Source organism: Schistocerca cancellata, chromosome 5 (genome assembly GCF_023864275.1).
Source record: "Schistocerca cancellata isolate TAMUIC-IGC-003103 chromosome 5, iqSchCanc2.1, whole genome shotgun sequence".
Lineage (NCBI taxonomy): Eukaryota > Metazoa > Arthropoda > Insecta > Orthoptera > Acrididae > Schistocerca > Schistocerca cancellata.
Window position 1 is genome coordinate 94,043,296 of NC_064630.1, and position 8,715 is coordinate 94,052,010.

Consider the following 8,715-nt stretch of genomic DNA (forward strand, 5'->3'; position numbering starts at 1 on the left):
CGTCCAACACTGTTCTAATATGTTGATCCCTTCCGAATAATAGGCACTGTCCAAGTCTGCAAAATAGCTATTAGTTGCTGCAATCACCTCCTCGTTTGAATAATTCTCCCGCCAGCCATTTCTTCAAATTTGGGAACAAACAGTAGTCTGGGGGAGCCAAGTCTGGAGAATAGGGGGGATGTGAAACGAGTTGGAATCCTATTTCCAATAATTTTGCGACACAGCTGCTGAGGTGCGTGCTGGTGCATTGTCGTGATGGAAAAGGACTTTTTTGCGGTCGAATCGCTGGCGTTTTACTTGCAGATCGGTTTTCAAACGGTCCAGTAACGATAAATAATATGCGCCTGTAATAGTTTTAACCTTTTCCAGATAGTCGATGAGGATTATCCTTTGCGAATCTCAAAAGACAGTCACCATAACCTTTCCGGCCAAAGGAATGGTCTTCGCCTTTTTTGGTGCAGATTCTCCCTTGGTAATCCATTGTTTAATTTGCTGTTTGGTCTCAGGAGTATAGTAATGTATCCATGTTTCATCCACAGCGACGAAACGACGCTTAAAGTCCTGCGGATTCTTCCTGAACAGCTGCAAACCTTCCTTGCAACACTTCACACGATTCCGTTTTTGGTCAAGCGTGAGCAATCGCGGAACCCATCTTGCGAATAGCTTTCTCATGTCCAAATGTTTATGCAAAATATTATGTACCCGTTCATTCGAGATGACCACAGCACTAGCAATCTCACGCACCTTAACTCTTCTGTCATCCACTACCATATCATGGATTTTATCAATGATTTCTGGAGTCGTAACCTCCGCAGGCGTCCGGAACGTTCAGCATCACTTGTGACCATATGGCCACTCCGAAAATTTTGAAACCACTTATAAACTGTTCTAAGCGAAGGTGCAGAGTCACCGCAATGTTTATCAAGCTTCTCTTTAGTCTCCTGAGGCATTTTGCCTTTCATGAACTAATGTTTAATCACCACACGGAATTCTTTTTCGTCCATTTTTTGACGATCACTCGACTTCCTTGATTCATACGAATGCCAAACACAAAGAAATAGACCAATATGGCTGAAACATGGTGGTTGTTCTTTCCAAAGATGCTACTAACTAAACATGACCTCGATACGCGCGGGTGGTTCCATCTCTTGGACTTTGCACAGACTTTTCAAACGCCCCTCGAGAGCACTTTGTTGAATCTTCTGCTTCCATTTGTAATGCAGTAGGATCATCAGCTTTCTTCTCAGTAAATTTCCAAAGGAGTTTTCTGTATTTGTTTACAAACATATTATTTTCCAACATTATTCAAATGCATACCATGTCTGGTACAATGAATTCTTCCTCAGCTATTAAGTCCTGAAAACAATGTATTTGGGAAGGCATTGGTAATTTTTTCCAGTTTTTTGTTCGTGATTTCAATTTCCTTGTTTACACACGAACTCGGAACCATATCTCTCCTGAATATGCGTAATAACACTACATTTACGTTTTTTTAAATTATTTAGGGCCCTTCTAGCAGATCTGATAGCTTCTTTGTCATTGAGACACCATTTGCTCCGTCAAATACAGGGTAGGGCAAATAAAAGTGGCCTGGACGAGTGGACGCGATTGGGCGTGAATTTGTGGCAGCATTAACCGAGAGGGAAAAGACCTATAGTTATTCCAACAGGATGGAGCAACTGCCCACACAGGGGCCGAACCATAGAACATATTTTTTTTATACAGTCTTCACGTCTGCCAGAGTTGTTGGCAGGGGCCAGTTGGTCGCTTCCCTAGCTGGCCACCCAGATCACTTGATCTGTCATTATCCGACTATTTTGTGTGGGGAGACCTCAAGTCTAAGGTTTATCGCAACAACCGTCAAAGAATTCAAGAACTGCAGCGGAACATTTCGGATGAGATTGCAGCAATCCCAGCAGTCCAGTTTCGATCTGCCTTCATGAATTAGCTGACCAGGGCCCAAAAGTGCCAAAAGATGAATGATGGTCACTTTCAACATCTGCGATAGTCTGGTTAGTACTGTATTTCCTTTCCTCTGCCGTATTTCTTAATTCCCTGGAACTCTGTTCTCTGGGCCACTTTTATCTGCTCCACCCTACACTGAACCAACGTCTGTTGTGGTTAGTGGCCCTGCAGTCCAGTGTGACTTCATTCATTGGAGTACCTGGCTGCACTAAACCTGCTGCGTCAACTTGTAGGTCTTTCAACAATACTGCTGTTTTCGTCCGTGACCGTCAGCGAGAATTACAATTTTTCTTTGGATTCTGAAGTTCCCATTTGTATTGTACTTGTGTTCTGGCCTGTCACTTGTTTATAATGGTCACCTGGATTTCTATTGTTCCTGTCAAGACCCTACATTACACACACTTGAGTCCATCGCTGTGGTATATCTTGGTTTCTGAACCCTACATTCTGCATTTCTTTTCCACTGTTTATATTTTTCGTAGGTTTTGTTTCGGGTTTCAGGTAACTTAACAGTTCAGTACATTTTTTCGATGTTTCGTTACATCACTCTTTGAGGACTGAACTACTGATTGCATATTTACGATACATTCTTTCAGACACTCAGTATCATCTACACATTTCGTAAATGCTGTATTTTTATCTTCAATGGCTGTATTTTCGTACGGAAGAACGTCGCGCACATTTTGTACAGGAACCATCTTTTTTTTACGCCTAAGTCACACACAGTGTACTTACGACCACAATAGATCCGGAATTTTTCGCGTATCACACTTTTTTGCACATTTCACGTTTGTATTTGCCGACTAATGCACTCGCCATTTCATATTGGGCGCCATCTTTCTTTATTACATAATTTCAAAACAAATTCAATAGGGCGCATCGCAAAAATTGTGTTTGCCTTTCGTCGTGTACGAGAAATCTGGAATTTCGTACCATGTAAAGGTGTCAAAAAATAACGCAACTGATAGAAATAACTGGTTACTGATAAGTAACGGTTACTGTGATAACCGCTCATATGATACTGAGAGCTATTTCAATAACTGCCAACGGTGCCTCGTGCCATCTGTTGACCGTAGAACGCGTCAACTCATCGGAGATATGGCTACGAAGAAAGGGATAGACCATTAGGAGGGCGTTCTATAGGTCGGGGAAATAGCTGTGAGACTGCGCGCCATCTGTTGATAGAACTGTATACTATTTCGTGCGCCTTCGCTCCTTTCATCACAAACAATGAAATAAAGTTAATGTCAGAGCGGTGGCTGATAGGAGCTGCAGCACAGGCATTGACATGTACGGTCGTTCCCTTGAGCCACCGCCTTATTTGTCAATTTAGTTTTGGTTGGTAATACAAATAAGAGTTACAATAAGGAATTCGAGCGACTATGGAAATAACTGTCAGAGGTCGGTATTTTTCTCTAATTATCATTCGCTCGCAGTTCTCGTTCTCTGGCAGTTGACGGGCTACCTCTACAGGTAACCTGGAAATTTGTAACTGTGTTCCTGACTCCAGTTAAAGGTCGTAGATTCCGGTGATATTTCCAGAGAGGCTAGTTACTGGAGTGAACAAATATTTTCGTATTGCTACGGAAATGCTGCTGGTCATCGGGAAAGAGGGGATGACAAATAACATTTCAGGAAGTATAACATTAAACATTTGAATATAATACTTATTATCATCATCATCTGTCAGGAGATTGTCAAAATATGTGAATATATTACAGTAAACTGGAGCTGCTAATATTTACAGATTTACTCTGCCAGAATAAAACATAGTTATGTACTTTTAATAACTTTATCATACACAGAATACTTGATCTTGACTGTTGTGACGAAGTGTTGTCAAAACTGAAATATAGCAGAATTTTTACTTAAGCTGGTCTAACAGTCCTCTGTAGAGTAGGAGTTCCCTATCAAAAAGTCTTTCAAACTCTCTGTAAACCATGCTTTATCTGAAACCAAGTTTTTAATGGTTGCTGACTTGCTGGCAAATTTATTGAAAATGTGTGTTCCTAAATATTAGAACCCTTTCTGGACCAAGGTAAGTGATTTTAGGTCTGTATGTATATTCTTGTTCTTGTTCCTAGTATTGAACTATTGGTTGGAAATACTTGCAACAAATTTCATTAAGGAATAAATATACTAGGAAGCAGTGGTTAGAATACGATGTTCCTTGAACAGGTTTCTACATTTTCTTGAATTTACACCACAAATGATTTTTATTACATGCTTTTACGTGCTAAAAGCTCTTGCTCGGTTTGATGAATTATCCCAGAATATAATCTATTGTGACAAACCGGTGATAGAATGGAAGTAAGCACGCTTTTTTATATGTCTCCTACATCTGACATCATTCTCACTGCAAATGCAGACTTACGATAGGCGCTTCAGCAATACTGTGGTATGCACTTCCCAATTGAATTTATTATCGAGTTGTAACCTATTCGATCTGCATGTCTTCATTTGTTATATACATGCTGTAGCTACAGAGATCGAGCAGTTTTCCAAATCTCAAATAAAACTAAGATTACGTCACGATTCATGCAACATTCCTGTCATTTCGCACTACTCGCAGTTCTATTGATAACTAAACTGATGGATACCACCTTCGTCGTTATTTAACTGTAATCCCGTCGGAGTATTCGGTAGTGAACGAAAGTTATTTATAACCGTTAAAAATAGCGGCTATAAAAATATGTGGTTCCGTGATAACTATTAGTCCAGAATAACCGTTTGGCCCATCTCTAGTGAGATGGAAGTACGAAAAGTATTGTGCTCAGCTGTCTCTTTACATTGCACGAAGCCCGCAGTAGATGGCAGCTACATCAAGAACGTCCTGCGCGCCACCTATCCTCAGACTCGGGTACTCTTTTGACATGTCGATTTCATCCTTGGAGTTCATCCAATTTCTCTCTGGTTAGCTGTCCAAATTATTGCATAAGAAAGAAAAGGCGACGACAAATCAGTAATTTTGTACCTTTTCATGAGAAATGTACACAGAAGGCAACAAGATTTATTCATCCTTAAAATGGGGTACCAGTCAGTATACGTTTTATCTTTTTTATTATTTCACTTCATTGGTCTCAATCGGGTGAGAAAAGCTGGCAGCGCTACAGGATTCTCGCTAATCAACTTCGTGATTAACATACAATAGTTGTAAAAATACTAAAAATGGTAGAGGCAATATTTTCTTTACAATAATGCAGATTATTTTGATTTCTGAAGGCAGCTGGCAGCGCTACAGGACTACCGCTCGCAAACTGCGTGATTATCATGAATAGTTATAAAACCATTAAAAATTGTAGTTATAATACTTGCTCTGAAACGTTACAGATTATTTCGATTTTTACGAAGTAATAAGGTGGTTTTCGTCATGATTTTCACTGAAACTAGTTGTTAAGTTTGAGTCGTTTACAAAATGTGGCCGGATTATGCCCATTCCTCTGATTCCTGTTCAGACCCATAAATGTCGACTTTATTCAGATATTCCGAAACCAAAAAAAAAAAAAAAAGTTTTAAAAATCATCATAAGACCTACACCGTGTGCTACAAGTACTCTTGTTAATTAGTTTTGCAGTGGCTGGGAGATTGGCGCCTCCTGTAATCCGATGCGTCTCGGAAGCCGTTGTGCGGGAGATGACTGTGTCCATGGCGCAGTTAGGACTGTCCTGAGGGCCCCAGGGCGTCCGCGGTTCTGGGTTCACCCCATGTGCTGCATCGGGCGGGCGCTCGGCCTGCCCTGGAGAGATGCGCCTAGTATGCGCCGTCAGAAGCATTGCCGGCGAGTGCGAGATGCGGCGACGGGGGTCCGCCGTGTGGGTAACGGGTCGCGCTCGCTCAGCGCCCCCGGCAGTCGCCAGCGTCACCAGGCCTGTGCCGCTGAGTGGGTGCGGCAGAGGGTTTGCCGGCCGCGCGCGGCTCACGCCCGCCACGTGCCCCCTCCCCACAAGTCACCCGCCGGCAGCTGCCCTGTAGCGCTGGGTGAAGTCGGGGCCCTCGACCGTACAACAATTTTTTTTCTGTAAACAAATATTACCGGTACGTGACTTGTACTAGTGACGAGCATTTCATTCCTTCGAGAAGAAAAATAGCCGAATTTTCGAGGGTCTCGAAAAGCTTCTCAAGAATTCCCTTGAACGGAGCATTAAAAATGTGATTTGCTTTCGCTCTGCGCCAACAAGAACGAAAATGCTTGCATCTAACAGGGAATGATTAAAAAAATATCTACTTTAGACGATCTTCATAAGCAGTGCAGTTTAGTATGTTCCACTAAAAAAAGTTGTCTTTCCTTATTGTTGAATTTACGTATTACTTATTTTCTATTTATTTAATCTTCGTATTTACAACGTTACACTAAGAAAAAAAGATGGACAATACACCTCCTGATACCGTGCATAATGCAGCAGCTTGACGTGGCACGAACTTACAAAGTCTTTGAAAGTCCCCTGTTATCTCTATAGCCGTCCATAATTCCAAAAGTGTTGGCAGTGCAGGATTTTGTGCACAATTATGCCCCATTCACGTCGGGCGATCTGGGTGGCCAAATCATTCGCTCGATTTGTCCAGAATGATCTGACAATGTGCAAAGTCACCTATAAAAATTTCATCATTGTTTGGGAACATGAAGTTCACGAATGGCTGCAAATAATCTTCAAATAGCCGAACATAACCGTTTCCAGCCAGTGATCGCTTCAATGCGACTAAGCGACCCAGTCCATTCCGTGTATACACAGCCCTTACCATTACGGAGCCACCGCCAGCTTGCGCAGTGCCTTGCTGACAACTTGGGTCCACGGCTTTGTGGGGCTTGCACCATGCTCGAACCCTACCATCAGCTCTTACCAACACAAATTGGGACTCGTCTGACCAGTGCACGGTTTTCCAGTACTCTAGGGTCCAACGGATATGGTCAGAGGCCCAGGAGAGGCGCTACAGGCAATGTTGTGTCAAATTTTGCTGCACTGTCCTAACAGATCCTCTCGTGATGCATCCCTCGTTGATTTCTGCGGCGGTTATTTTATGCATTGTTGCTTGTCTGTTAGCACTGACAACTCTAGGCAAACGCCGCTGCTCACGGTCATTAAGTGAAGACTGTCAGCCACTGCATTGTCCGTGGAGAGAGGAAAGCCTGAAATTTAGTATTCCTGGCACACTAGACACTTTGCAAAGCGGAATACTAGATTCCCTAATGATTTCTGAATTGAATGTCCCATGCACTTACCTCCAGGTACCATTATGTGTTCAAATTCGTGTTAATTCCCGACGTGCGGCCATAATCACATTGGACAGCTTTTCACATGAATCATCTGAGTACAAATGACAGTCCACAATGCGCTGCCACTTTATAGCTTGTGTTCGCTATACTACCGCCATCTGTATATGCGCTTATCGCTGCTCCGTGACTTTTGTCACCTCAATCTACGCATATTATTAAATGGCTAACCCAGTTCATGGGACTCATTCCAGTTGCATGTTACCAATCTACGGCTTCCAGGAGCAAGAAAAATTTGATTTTCAGTATTTCATATAATGATTGAGTGAATTTAATTGTTTTTAATCTACAGAAGCTGTGAATCATTACAAAACAGTAATCGAATTTAAAATGCTGTTCATAGTATCCCCATTAACAGTTATAATCACGTGCAAGTATTAAGCTGGGTTTACACATGCAACAAGAGTCACCACAACTTATGGCATTCTTCAGTGGTAAATATATTTTAGTGATGTCCTGTTCGACACATCCAGACAGACAGACACCACTTAAATACATACTTTTCTTAAGAGCACGATGGCTCCTTGACTTTTGTTTCAGAGTGGATGCACTAGTATCGTCTGAACTCCTACAAGAATCAATAATTTGCAAGTAAGGGATTAATGGACGAGGGATGCTGCATTGCAGCTTGCAGTACGTTGATAACTTGGGTCAGAAGGAAAATGTGCCCGGACGGCCACTAAAGGCAAGGGCAGCATCCAAATTCAAGACCTGATCAGACTCAAATTTTCAACTTTTGCCATTGCATTACCACAATGACCTGTGCAGCTAGAAGTCACGAATTCCCACACATCCTTTCCCTTTCTTACCCCACCTTCTATTTCATATAAATTCTGCAGTGGCACCGTACGCTAACGTTCATACAGGACATCATACATTCTGCTGCGTAGTTGTGCAGTTTGCGATACAGCATTGTCAGTCTCAGCTGAGGTAATTCAGGCGGACGTTAATGTAATAGTGCAGACTGTGAAACTAGAATTGAGCAAAGAGTTAACTGCAAAGAAAAGGAAGTGCAAATGGATAAGAAAGTGGATATCATGCAGGAATGAAAAGGAGGCTACAGTTTGAAACTATGTAAACGTCTTGAGGCAGAATAACTTACCACTTGCAAATACCCAGACTACATTCATGTAGGAGTTGAGAATGAGAGCACTTAGTAACCTCCAACAAACTTCATACATAATTTCAAACCTTTTCTAAAAATTTTCTTGCCTACATGATTAACGTCACTATTTAACACAGTAGCCCATCTGTAAAGTAATCAGAAGTCTGAAGTAGTTATATACATTGAAGATTGATTCTTTACGGAAAATGGGGATTACTAGTGAAACACGAAGTGAAAACACTGTATGACTACAACAGTGATAGCTCTTTTGTGCAACAGAGGGGATGGATTAGTTATTATAAAAATGCACGTTATTACCTGAGTCAACTGAAAAATATTTTCAAGGAGTACATATGTAGCTGAATGGCCTGAACCA